This window comes from Saccopteryx leptura, chromosome 3 (assembly GCF_036850995.1).
Source record: "Saccopteryx leptura isolate mSacLep1 chromosome 3, mSacLep1_pri_phased_curated, whole genome shotgun sequence".
Lineage (NCBI taxonomy): Eukaryota > Metazoa > Chordata > Mammalia > Chiroptera > Emballonuridae > Saccopteryx > Saccopteryx leptura.
In genome coordinates this window covers 218241044-218254760 of record NC_089505.1, presented here as the reverse complement: position 1 = coordinate 218254760, position 13717 = coordinate 218241044, and positions in this window count along the sequence as shown.

The window sequence follows — 13717 nt, the reverse complement described above, 5'->3', positions numbered from 1 at the left end:
CCAAGATGGGGCCTTGACTGGCATACTAGATCTGGAATACAAGGCAAATTTCACTTCTAATGGTCCTCTATTATTACCAAATCAGGAACACTCACAATCCCAAGTACTTACAGAATAAGAGGTACCATGAACTCACCAGAAAGTCCTCAACTATAGAATAGGCTTTCACTGGAGATTTGCAAAATCAAAGTGGAATATTTCTTCTGCCTTTAAAGAGTACAAGGAGTGTAAAAGTAATTTTCTTGTAACTCCACAATATAAAACTTGAGGTTGGAAAAGTCTTTATTAGAGATAACCCATTTGGGAAAATCGATTAATACCTGAAGCAAACATCAGAGAGGTGAGTACACATAGTTATACCTGGAAACAAAAGTGCATTAGTCTCTTAATGTCTGACTACCAGAAATAATTCCCAGGGCTAAAATGATTACACTCAGAGCTGTAGACTGGATATTCTAAAACCAAAGAGCTTGTCTTCACTGATCCAAAAAGTCATCACCTCATAGGGGAAGGAAAATACACATATATAAATGTATGTATGTAATTTGACTCAGTTTTACTAAAATGCCTCATGCTCTGCAGATGTTCTGCTAATATCCTCAATATCTTATCCCACTATTTGACAAATATCTTTTGAATGTCTTTTGGTGTTAACCACTATGCTAAGTATTGAGAGTTAACAAAAGAGACAATTATACAGTATAGGTCTTTAAAGCAAATTATGATATCATTGATAAGATAGAAATTTAGGGATGAAACCATTATTTGTGAAATAGAGTAAGTTGGCCCTTTGGTTCAGTGGTACAGCATCGGCCTGGTGTGTGGATGCCACGGGTTCGATTGCTGGTCAGGGCACACAGGAGAAATAACCATTTGTTTCTTCATCTCTTCCCTCCTGCTCCTCCCTCTCTCTCTCTCTCTTTCTTCTTTTCTTGCAGCCATGGCTCAGTTGGTATGAGTGCATTGGCCCCAGGCACTGATGATGACTCTGTGGTGCTTCTGCCTCAGGTGTTAAAAATAGTTCAGTTGTGAGCATGGCCCCAGATGGGCAGATCATCAGGTCCAGAGGGATTGCTGGGTGGATCTCAGTAAGGGCACATGTGGGAATCTATCTGTCTATTTCCCCTCCTCTCACTTGGAAAATAATAAAATAAAATTAGAAGAATAAAAAAAGAAATAGAGTAAGTTATACAGCATGAGGGATCATATGTTGGGGGATGGGGGCAGTGCTGAGGAGCTTGGAACAGAGTGATTAGTGGGGCAACAGTGGGGTAGGCATTGTGGAGAAGTTGGATGGGAGTGGACTCTGGAAGATACTTAGTATTCTCTCTTATATCTGCTCTCTCTTTTTTCCACAGGAATCAAGTTTTAGCTGGCCACTTGGTCACATAGCTAAAGGTGACATTTACTAGCCTGCCTTGCAGTTGAACATGGCCATGGGGCTAAGTTCTGGTAAAAGGGATATGAACAGAGGGTACATACAAATTCAGAGGTGTGTCTTTATAATAAAAGGAATTTTCCCTTTCTTTCTTTTTTCTCTTTTTACTGCTGGCTCAGATCTGTATGTGATGGCAAGAGCTGAAGGGCCCAGAGATAGGAGCTCTGTTTTGAGGATGGCAGAACCACCAGCCCTGTAGGAAAATAGCCAGAGATTAGAATGCTGCCCTAAAACAAGTTTTTGGTGCAGGCTTTGGAATGTCAAGGCCTGTGGGAGCAGAACGTTGCCCCAGCAAGCACTGATAAGATTGTTTAAAGGAAGTAGCTGATCTCTACAGCTATTTCCTGCATACCTGAAAGGTATTTAGTTAATCATCTTTCTCTGCACCTGAACCCATGCTCTGCTAATTTAACCCATGTTCTGCTAATTTGCTTGATGATTAAGAAGCGAATAAATACGATGAGGCTGCAGAGATCTGAACTCTCAGTCCTAGAGGCTGGGAGTCCGCTGTACCCATCTATTCTATATGTTGTGTCTTGTGTGTTTTTTCTTAAATCCTGCAGTGCCTTCCTTTCAGGCACACCCAGTGCCAAGCTGGTCTCAGCACAGCCCAACCGTGGATTGCCTACGAATTTGTGAAAGAAAACATAAGCTTTAAACTTGCATAAAATACTATATTTTATTTGTATTTTGTGAAGTCTTTTTCTCTTTCTTCCTTCCTTCCTTCCTTCCTTCCTTCCTTCCTTCCTTCCTTCCTTCCTTCCTTCCTTCCTTCCTTCCTTCCTTCCCTCCCTCCCTCCCTTCTTTCCTTTCTTTTTTTTCTTTCTTTCTTCTTCTATTAAGTGAGACATGGCGAGGCAGAGACAGACTCCCGCATGTACCCCACCAGGATCCACCCAGCAAGACCACTAAGGGGTGATGCTTCACCTGGCTGGGCAGCAGCTCTATTGCTCAGCAACCCAGCTATTTTAGCACCTGAGGCTGAGGCCAGGAAGCCACCCTCAGCACCCTGGGCCTACTTGCTGCAACCATTTGAGCCATGGCTATGGGAGGGAAAAGAAAGAGAGAGAGAGAGAGAGAGAGAGAGAGAGAAGGAGGAAGAGGAGGGGTGGAGAGATCTCTTCTCCTGTGTGCCTTCACTGGGAAATAAACCCACTACTTCCACATGCTGGGCTGATGCTCTACCACTGAACCAACCTGCCAGGGCATGAAGTCCTTCTTAAAACCACCTGGACTAGCCTAATTAGCACATGTGTTTATGGGGGAGAGGAAGAGGAGTTCATCAATAAAAATGCCCTGTTCTGGAAAAAGTGAGCTTCTAGTAGTGGAAGTAATAGAACTGTGAGCAAATAATAAAAAAAATGTGAACTATGGTAGAGCAGGACCATCCTGTGTCCAATGACCCACTGCAGACATTTGTTATGTTCTCTGCTGAGGAGACCCAGATAGAGACCATGGCTGCACATGGCCCAGTCCCATCCCAGCATTATCTTCAAAGGAATACTTTGGTTCTCTCAACCAAAGACATATTAATTTCAGTCTTTCCTTGCTTCCTTCAAAAAATATTAAGAGATCTGTTTATTTTGCCCAACACAATTTTATAACTTTATTCTTCTGTTTCTCTCACCTCCTGCAGCTGCTCCAGCGTATCCCACTGCTTAAACTCCCACCTGATTGTCTCCCCAGCTCTCTCAGAAACCATGCCCTCATGGCCTTCTCTCTCTCCCCTTTCTTCTAATGCCAGAGGGGCAAGGCCCTAGGGAAGACTAGAACCCTGAAGCCAAGAAGGTTCTTGGCTTCCCTTAGGAAAAAAAATTAAGATGCAAGCCAGACAAGGGATTAAAGTGGAAAAGCAGGTTTTATTGAATAGAAAGGGCAAGGGAAAAAACCCCACTCCATAGAGCAGTAGACTCTCCTCACAGAGAAGGAAGAGAGAACCAGTCCTCTTTAGAGGTTGAGCTTACCGGTATATCTGTTTGTGGTTTCTATGGGAAATTGCTGGCATGGGGAAATAATGGAGAAAGTTGGGATGAACTTCACCCTTTACAATATGCATTTTGTGGCCTTTGTGTTTTCCCTGTTTGGTCTGAGTGAATGAGAAGGTACGAGTGAGCAGCTATTAACCAGTCTCTGCAGGAATTTTTCATATCAGGAGGTGCTCAGTGGTCTGCTTGCATCTCCAATCAGCTGAGGTTCATATCAGGCAGTGAGTAGCAGGCCCCTGACTTACCTTTGTATGACTTTAGTTGATTTGTATACCCCTCCTTCTATATTACTTCTATCCTACACTGTCCTGCCTGTGGCAGGTACTGAGATTTCCTCTTCCAGAATTTTACAGTGTCAGGCAGCTTCAGGGGCTAAGAAGATCAGGAAGAGCCATGAATATGGTTGGGTTTTTTTGTTTTTTTTTTGGTTTTGGTGAGAGGAAGGGAGATAGTGAGGCAGGCTCCCAAATGCACCCCTACCAGGATCTACCTACAATCCCATCTTTGGCTGAGGCTCGAGTACCCAGCTATTTTTAGCACCTGAGGCTGTTTTGCTCCCATAGAGCTATCCTCAGCACCTGGGGCCATCCTCGAACCAATCAAGTCAAGATGGAGACTACAGGAAGAAGGAGGAGGATAGAAGCAGATAGCCACTTGTCCTATGTGCCCTGACTGGGAATCAAACCCAGGACATCTATACACTGGGCCGACACTCTGTCCACTGAACCACTGGCCAGGGCCAATATGTTCTTGTAGGTACAATTCTCCACTTGTTTTACTAGGTGTTGAGAATCTGTTGGTAGTTTGTTTATTTATTTATTTATGAATGAGAAAGGGGGAGGCAGATGGACAGACTCCTGCATGTGCCCTACCAGCATCCACCTGGCATTCCCACTAGTGGGCGATGCTCTGCCCATCTGGGGCATTGCTCTGTTGCAGTGGGAGCCACTGTAGCACCTGAGGCAGAGGCCATGGAGCCATCCTCAGCACCCAGGTCAACCCAATGGAGCCTTGGCTGTGGGAGGGGAAGAGAGAGATAGAGAGAAAGGAAAGGGGGAAGGGTGGACACTCTACCAGCCAGCTGGCCAGCCCCTACAGAAAGTTTAGTAGAGAAGAGTCCTTCCTGTAAGATACTTACATTTTATTTATTTATTTTTAATTCAGTGAGAGGAGGGGAGGCAGAGACAGACTTCCACATGTGCTCCACCTGGGATCCACCTGGCAAGCCCACTAGGGGGTGATGTTCTGCCCATCTGAGGCTGTAGTTCCTTTGCTCCAATTGAGCTTTCCTTAGTGCCTGAGCAGAGGCCATGGAGCCATCGTCAGTGCCTGGGGTCAACTCACTCCAATCAAGCCATGGATGCAGAAGGGTGAGGGCAAGAGAGAGAAGCTAGAGGGGAAGGGGTGGAAAAGCAGATGGGTGCTTCTTCTGTGTGCCCTAACTGGGCATCGAACCCGGGACATCCACAGGCTGGGCTGATGCTCTACCACAGAGCCAACCAGCCAGGGCTGGTACTTACATTCTAAAAGCAAATCAACACTTATAGAAGCCTCTTAAGGTTGAAAATGAAAACATTGTGATCACGGATTGGAAAAAATAACACTTACGGAGCAAAGAAGCTCATTAGGGATTTAGCAAATAGCATTTTGTGAGGGAACAGTAAAGGTCTAAGCCACAAGCACTCTTGGTCTAAATGTCCCTCTTTACTTCAGCCTGTCCCAATTGATGGGTGGTTACTGTTGGAAGCTCCTGTCTTGACTCAAGTGCCCAGTCATCAGTCAAGTGATCACCTGGTCGGCCAGAATCAAACATTGTCTCTTTAGCCAGTTTAGAGTACTTCTCATACTGACTATTGGTTTCCTTTATATAAAATGTTTACAAGTGTAGAGTTGATGCTGGACATGGTTCTTTTCCTCTCCAGCCACATGGCAATGTGGTCACAGATCCTGACCTTGGGCCATGAGATAAAGAGCAGTCAAACTGAGACTAAGGTTTTACTAAGATCAATGGAGTGACGTCAGAGAAATGGTGCCATAAGGAGTGATACCAATAAATCTCCCCCAAAATTCAACAAGATCTTCAACCAGAGACAGAAAAATCTATCCTTGGAGCCTCCAGCAGTTCCACACTAAATGCAAAGGTATGATTGAGTGAAAAATTGACTAAATATATAATCAACCCCGAAGAAAATAAGATGGAGGAAGAAGCATTCTGCCTTCCTCACTAACCTAAATAAGGGCTGCTTTCACTGGGAACTGAGAGTACAGGAACTGAGGTGGGCATAGGGTATGAATAGTAGCAGGCTGCAGCACAAACGTCTGAACTAGGTTGTGGCATGGACATCCAAGCTGAGAAAAAACTGTGCTTGGTGGCAACTCAGTCAACACAAGCTAATGCTCGTGCCAAATCCAGACAAAGAAACACAAGTGGGGCAGCCATCCGCCACGATCTCCCGGTCGGCGCATGCATATAGTGTGCAAAAGATTCCTCCTAGAGTCCCGGGAGTGGGCGCCCATGTTACCAGACAGAGGGGCAGAGTCAGAGGCCTTTGTGTGGGCCAAAACCGGAGTCTCAGGGTCATCCCTGCACCCTGAAAAGTGGCGCGTGAGGAGTGAGCGGGAGCGAAATTCCCAACACTTGAACTTCTCCAGGTGGGTGGGGTGCCTCACCCAGCCATACAAGCTAACAGACCCGTGAAGGATTAGCTTAACCCACAGTCTCTCGCCTCCGAACTGACTTATGCAACCCTAACTGACAAGATCTCTCTCAGGTCAGTGATCTAAGATAAGAGGGGAGATATTTTTTAGTACCTCTTGTTATGCTATGCACATAGGGGTGGGGACAACCACTGATTGGCAGAGCTTGCATACTCAGCGCTATATGTTAAAAAGAGGGATTTGGCAGCTTGTAAGTCCTCCTGCTTAGCAAACAGTGACTAGGGTATCTTCTACCCAGCCAAAACAGGATACAAAGTGCTTAAAGCCTGGGGAAAGGGGTCCCACAGAGTGCTGAGTCATTTGGGACACGCATAGAGGTACATAGAAAGGCACTTTGAAAACAATTGGCTCCCAGCCCCGCCTGATTATGCTAGCGGCTCTGACTGATTGAGCCTTACCCAGAGCCCCGCGCTGAGTGGGAATAGAGTGGGGATTTTCCAGCTCTTTGAGCCTCTTACTCTCCAGGCAGAGGCAGCAGCAACCCCATAGCTGGATCATCAGGCTGCTAATTCAGGAAGGAAAGACTAGGAGAGAGGCTCTGGGAACATGGACTCTCTCCTTGTCAGAGCCTGCAAATGCTAATGAGCCTTGACTGGCAATGAGACTGAAGCCCAATATCTGACATTGCCATAGAGACTTATCAACTGCAAACCTCTACCTGAGCGTGCCACAGGGGAAGAACCCGGGGTACAGAGTCACCAACCAGGAAGAGGGAGAGAAAAGAAAGAGCAAGAAGATAACCTCTCAAAATCAAGCATAATCCACAGACTTTATAACCTAAACCATTTTATTAAATTTATTCGTTTGTTTCTCTTATCTTCTTGTCTTAATTATTTTCTTCCTTTTCCAATTTGGTCATTTAATTCTCTACTGGTCTTATTCTCTCCTCTCCTTAAACTACACTACCCATAAGTGTTACATCTCTCATTATCTTTCCTTTCCTCTTCCTTTCTCTCTATGAGGGTTGCACTACAAAACCCTTAACTCTCTCTCTCTCCTTTTGTTCTTTTTTCTTTTTTCTTCTTTTTGTGTTTTCCTCTTTCTTTTTTTCTCCCTCTATATTAGTTTCTTATTTTCTCCTTTACTTTACCTCTCATTCAATCCTCAATCACGAATAAATTATTTTATTTGAGACTCAAATTTTCTTTGTGGTGCTTTGGGGTTTTTTACTTTGCTTTTTAAGCTCACTAGCAGTGCTCCCAACCCTGGCTCTCTATTTTATCTAGTTTTTGCTCCACTAAATACAGTAATAATTTTTTTCCATTTTTCCTGTTTCCCTCTTATTCCTCTCATTATATCTCTTAGTTAACCATCACCTAAAAGCAAATCATTTTATTCTTGACCCAAATTTTTTTCTTTCTTGCATTCTGTGGGTCCATACCCCCATTTTCTGCCCCTTTATCACTTTTCCCCAACACAGGCCCTCAATTATAGGTAGTTTTTGTTCTATTTAGCACAATATAATTCACAGTTAACCACAAGATTTTCTCAAGAAGGAGGGGAGAGGAGAGGAGTGAAAAAAAGAGGGGGGAAATAATAATTTTTTAAAACTTGTTATTCTTTATTAATTCTTACTAGTACTAGCAAAGAAAACCACTCTCAGATGCTATTAAGGAAAAGGAAATCAAATATCATGGATACAAAAGACAGAGAGGTAGCACAAATAGATGAGGAAAACTCTATGGAGAAAAATTTAATATACTGGAAACCTAGGAACTAAATGACAGAGAATTTAAAATAGAAATCCTAAAAATACTCAGAGATATACAAGAAAACACAGAAAGGCAATTGAAGGAGCTCAGAAAACAACTCAATGAACACAAAGAATATATTACCAAGGAAATTGAAGCTATAAAAACAATTCAAACAGAGATGAAAAAGTCAATTCACGAGCTGAAAAACAAGGTAACAAGCTTAGCTAATACAACAGGCCAGATAGAAGGTAGGATTAGTGAAATAGAAGACAAGCAACTTGAGGCACAACAGAGAGAAGAAGAAAGAGACTCAAAAATTTAAAAAAAAATGAGAAAGCCCTACAGGAATTGTCTGACTCCATCAAAAAGAATAACATAAGAATAATAGGTATATCAGAGGAAAAAGAGAGAAAAATGGAATGGAGAACATATTCAAACAAATAATAAATGAGAACTTCCCAAGCCTGTGGAAAGAACTTAAGCCTCAAATTCAAGAAGCAAACAGAACTCCAACTTTTCTTAACCCCAACAAACCTACTCCAAGGCACATCATAATGAAATTGGCAAAAACTAACGACAAAGAAAAAATTTTCAAGGCAGCCAGGAAAAAGAAGAATACAACATATAAAGAAAGGCCCATTAGATTATCATCAGATTTCTCAGCAGAAACTCTACAAGCTAGAAGACCCCAATATTTAAAGTCCTGAAAGAGAGAAACTTCCAGCCACGAATACTATACCCATCAAAGCTATCCTTCATATATGAAGGAGAAATAAAAACATTCACAGATACAGAAAAGATGAGGGAATTTATCATCAGAAAACCTCCACTCCAGGAATTACTAAAGGGGGTTTTCGAACCAGATACAAAGAACAAAACAAAACAAAACCACAAGTAAAAGCTCCACCAAGAAAACAATGAAACCAAATTTAAACTGTGACAACAAAAACAAAAAAAAAAAAAAAAGGGGGAGAGGATGGAAATTCACAGTAGCAAAGGACAATGGAGTACAGAAGTACTCACAAGATAGTGCATTACAATGAACAGGGTAGAAACCCTTTTCATTACTTAATGGTAACCACCCTTGAAAAATCCACCACAGGAGCACATGATTTGAAAAAGATAGTGGCCTGACCTGTGGTGGCGCAGTGGATAAAGCATCAACCTAAAAACGCTGAGGTTGCCAATTCAAAACCCTGGGCTTGCCTGGTCAAGGCACATATGGGAGTTGATGTTTCCTGCTCTTCCCCCCCTTCTCTCTCTCTCTCTCTCTCCTCTCTATAATGAATAAATAAAATCTTAAAAAAAATAATAAATAAAAAAAAATAAAAAAGATAGCAACAGAGGAAAGAAGTATGGAATACAACCACACAAAAACAAAGGATAGAAAAACAAAAAAGAATAATCAAACAAGACACAAAACTGACAGAAAGCAATGTATAAAATGGCAATAGGGAACCAACAAGTATCAATAATTACACTAAATGTAAATGGATTAAACTCACAAATAAAAAGGCACAGAGTAGAAGAATGGTTAAAAAAAAAATCCAACTGTATGCTGCCTTCAGGAAACTCATCTAAGCAGAAAAGATAAAAACAAATTCAAAGTGAAAGGCTGGAAAACAATACTCTAAGCAAATAACATCCAAAAAAAAGGCAGGCGTAGCAATACTCATATCTGATAATGCTGACTGCAAGACAGTGAAAGTACTCAGAAACAAAAAATGATCATTTCATAATGATTAAGGGGATGCTGAATCAAGAAGACATAACAATTCTTAATATATATGCACCAAACCAAGGAGCACCAAAATGTATGACAGCTACTTATTGACCTTAAAACAAAAACTGACAAAAATACAATCATACTTGGAGACCTCAATACACCGCTGACGGCTCTAGATTGGTCATCCAAACAGAGAATCAATAAAGATATATTGGCCTTAAACAAAACACTAGAGCACCTGGATATGATAGACATCTATAGGACATTTCATCCCAAAGTGACAGAGTATACATTTTTCTCTAGTGTACATGGATCATTCTCAAGAATTGACCATATGTCGGGCCACAAAAATAACATCAGCAAATTCAGAAAAATTGAAATTTTACCAAGCATATTTTCTGATCATAAAGCCTTAAAACTAGAATTCAACTGCAAAAAAGAGGAAAAAACCCCACAGAAAGGTGGACACTAAACAACATACTTTTAAAAATGAATGGGTCAAAGAAGAAATAAGAGCAGAGATCAAAAGATATATACAGACTAATGAAAATGACAATATGACATATCAGAATCTATGGGATGCAGCAAAAGCAGTGATAAGAGGGAAGTTCATATCACTTCAGGCATATATGAACAAACAAGAGAGAGCCCAAGTGAACCACTTAACTTCACACCTTAAGAAACTGGAAAACAAAAGAACAAAGACAACTCAAAACCAGCTGAATAAAGGAGATAATAAAAATCAGAGCAGAAATAAATGAAATAGAGAACAGAAAAACTATAGAAAAAATTAAAAGAACAAGGAACTGCTTCTTTGAAAAGATCAACAAAATTGACAAACCCTTGGCAAGACTTACCAAGGAAAAAGAGAAAGGACTCATATAAACAAAATCCAAAATGAAAGAGGAGAAATCACCACGGACACCATAGATATACAAAGAATTATTGTAGAATACTATGAAAAACTTTATGCCACTAAATTCAACAATCTAGAACAGGGGTCTCAAACTCAACTCAGCATGTGGGCCACAGAGCAAGATCACAGCCGTTTGGCGGGCCGCACTAGGTCTAAAAAAGGCAACTGTTACGCAACACTTTTCTCACTGCAGTTGAAAACAAAAAAAATCAGTACAAAATTGTTCGGCGGGCCGCATGCGGCCTACGGGCTGCGAGTTTGAGACCCCTGATCTAGAAGAAATGGATAAATTCCTAGAACCATACAACCTTCCTAGACTGAGTCAAGAAGAATCAGAAAGCCTTAACAGACCAATTAGCAGGGAGGAAATAGAAAAAACTATTAAAAACCTCCCCAAAAATAAAAGTCCAGGCCCAGACGGTTATACTAGTGAATTCTATCAAACATTCAAAGAAAACTTGGTTCCTATTTTACTGAAAGTCTTCCAAAAAATTGAAGAAAAAGCAATACTTACAAACACATTTTATGAGACCAACATAACCCTCATACCAAAACCGGGCACGGACAGCACAAAAAAAGAAAACTACAGACCAATACCTCTAATGAATACAGATGCTAAAATATTAAACAAAAACTAGCAAATCAAATACAACAACATATTAAAAAAATAATACATCATGATCAAGTGGGATTCATCCCAGGATCTCAAGGATGGTTCAACATAGGTAAAACAGATAACGTAATACACCATATCAACAAAACAAAGAACAAAACCAACATAATCTTATCAATAGATGCAGAAAAGGCATTCAATAAAATACAACACAATATTATGTGTAAGACTCTCAACAAAATGGGTATAGAAGGAAAATATCTCAACATGATAAAGGTCATATATGATAAACCATCAGCCAACATCATATTAAATGGCACAAAACTGAAGGCTTTCCCCCTTAAATCAGGAACAAGACAGGATTGTCCACTCTTATTTAATGTGGTACTAGAGGTTCTAGCCAGAGCAATCAGACAAGACAAAGAAATAAAAGGCATCCATATCGGAAAAGAAGAAGTAAAGGTATCATTTTTTGCAGATGACATGATCCTATAAATCGAAAACCCCAAAGAATCTACAAAAAGACTACTAGAAACAATAAGCCAATACAGTAAAGTCACAGGATACAAAATTAACATACAAAAGTCCATAGCCTTTCTATATGTCAACAATGAAATATTTGAGAACACACTCAAAAAAATAATCCCCGATGATGTTTCAGAGTAATGGCGTTGTAGGGAGCAATACCGATAAATCTCCCCAAAAACTCAATAAGATCTACAACCAGAAACAGAAAAATATATCCTTGGAGTGTCCAGGTTTTCCGCAATACACCCGAAGTTATGGTCAAGTGAAAAATTGGCTAAATATATAATCAAACCCTGAAGGAAAGAAAAAGTAAGAAATACTCCGCCTTCCTCACTAACCTAAATAGGGCTGCTTTCACTGGGAACTGAGAGTATAGAAACTAAGGTGGGCAAAGAGGGTGAATAGATCCAGGCCGCGGCACAAACAGCCGAACCAGGCTGTGGCACGGAGATCCAAGCCGAGGAAAAACTGTGCCTGTGACAACCCAGTCAATACAAGCTAGCACTCATGCCAAACCCACACAAAGAAAGACAAGTGGGGCTGCCATTCACCCCAATCTCCTGGTTGGCATGCACAGTTAGTGGGTGAGAGATTCCTGTGAGTGTCTCGGGAGTGGGCGCCCGTGTTACCCCACAGAGAGGCAGAGTCAGAGGCCTTTGTGTGGGCCAAAAGCAGAATCTCGGGACCGCCCCAGTGCCCTGAAAAAGCCATGCATGGGGAGGGAGTGAGAGCTAATTCAAAGGCTGGAACTTCTCCATGTGGGCGTGGGTCTCACTCAGAGTGAGAGAAGGCCGGCCTGATATCCTGGTCGGTGTGCACGGAGAGTGGGCAAGAGATTGCTCTGAGCACCTCAGAAGTGGGCACCCGTGTTCCTGGACAGAGGAGCAGAGTCAGAGGCCTTTGTGTGGGCCAAAAGCGGAATCTCAGACTGCCCCAGTGCCCTGAAAAAGCCGTGCACGGGGAGGGAGGGGAGCAAGAGCTAATTCCAATGCTGGAACTTTTCTGTGCGGGTGGGGGTCTCATTCGGAGTGAGAGACAGCCTGCTCCATATCCCGGTCTGCACACACAGATAGTGAGCGAGAGATTCCTCCCAGTGCCCTGGGAGTGGGCGCCTGCACGTGTTACTGGACAGAGTCAGAGGTCTTTGTGTGGGTGGAAGCCCCGCCTGATTATGCTAGCAGCTCTGACTGATTGAGCCTTACCCAGAGCCCTGTGCTGAGTTGGAATAGAGTGGGGATTTGCCAGCTCTTTGAGCCTCTTACTATCCAGACAGAGGCAGCAGCAACTCCATAGCTGGATTATCAGGCTACTAATTGAGGAAGGAAAGACTAGGAGAGAGGCTCCAGGAACATGGACTCTCTCACTGTCGGAGCCTACAAATGCTAATGAGCCTCAACTGGCAACGAGACTGAAGTCCAATATATGACATTACCATAGAGGCTTATCAACTGCAAACCTCTACCTGAGCATGCCACAGGGGCAGAACCTGGTGTACAGAGTCACCGACCAGGAAGAGGGAGAGAAAAGAAAAAGCAAGAAGATAATCTCTCAAAATCAAGAATAATCCACAGACTTTATAACATATTCCATTTTATTATATTTGTCCGTTTGTTTCTCTTATCTCCATGTCTTTTGTTTTTATAAATAAATTTTTATTTTAATGGGGTGAATCAATAAATCAGGGTACATATATTCAAAGAAAACATTTCAGGTTATCTTGTCATTTAGTTCTGTTGCATACCCATCACCCAAAGAGAGATCATCCTCCGTCATCCTCTATCCAGTTTTCTTTGTACCCCTCCCCCTCCCCCTCTCCCTCCTCCCCTCCCCCCACCCCTCGTAACCACCCCACTCTTGCCCATGTCTCTTAGTCTCGTTTTTATGTCCCACAAATGTATGGAATCCTGCAGTTCTTGTTTTTTTCTGATTCACTTATTTCACTCTGCATAATGTTTTCAAGATTCCACCATTCTGCTGTAAGTGATCCGATGTCATCATTTCTTCTAGCTGAATAGTATACCATGGTGTATATGTGCCCCATCTTCTTTACCCAGTCTTCTATTTTTTTTTACAGTGATTAAAAGCCGCAAACTCTTGGC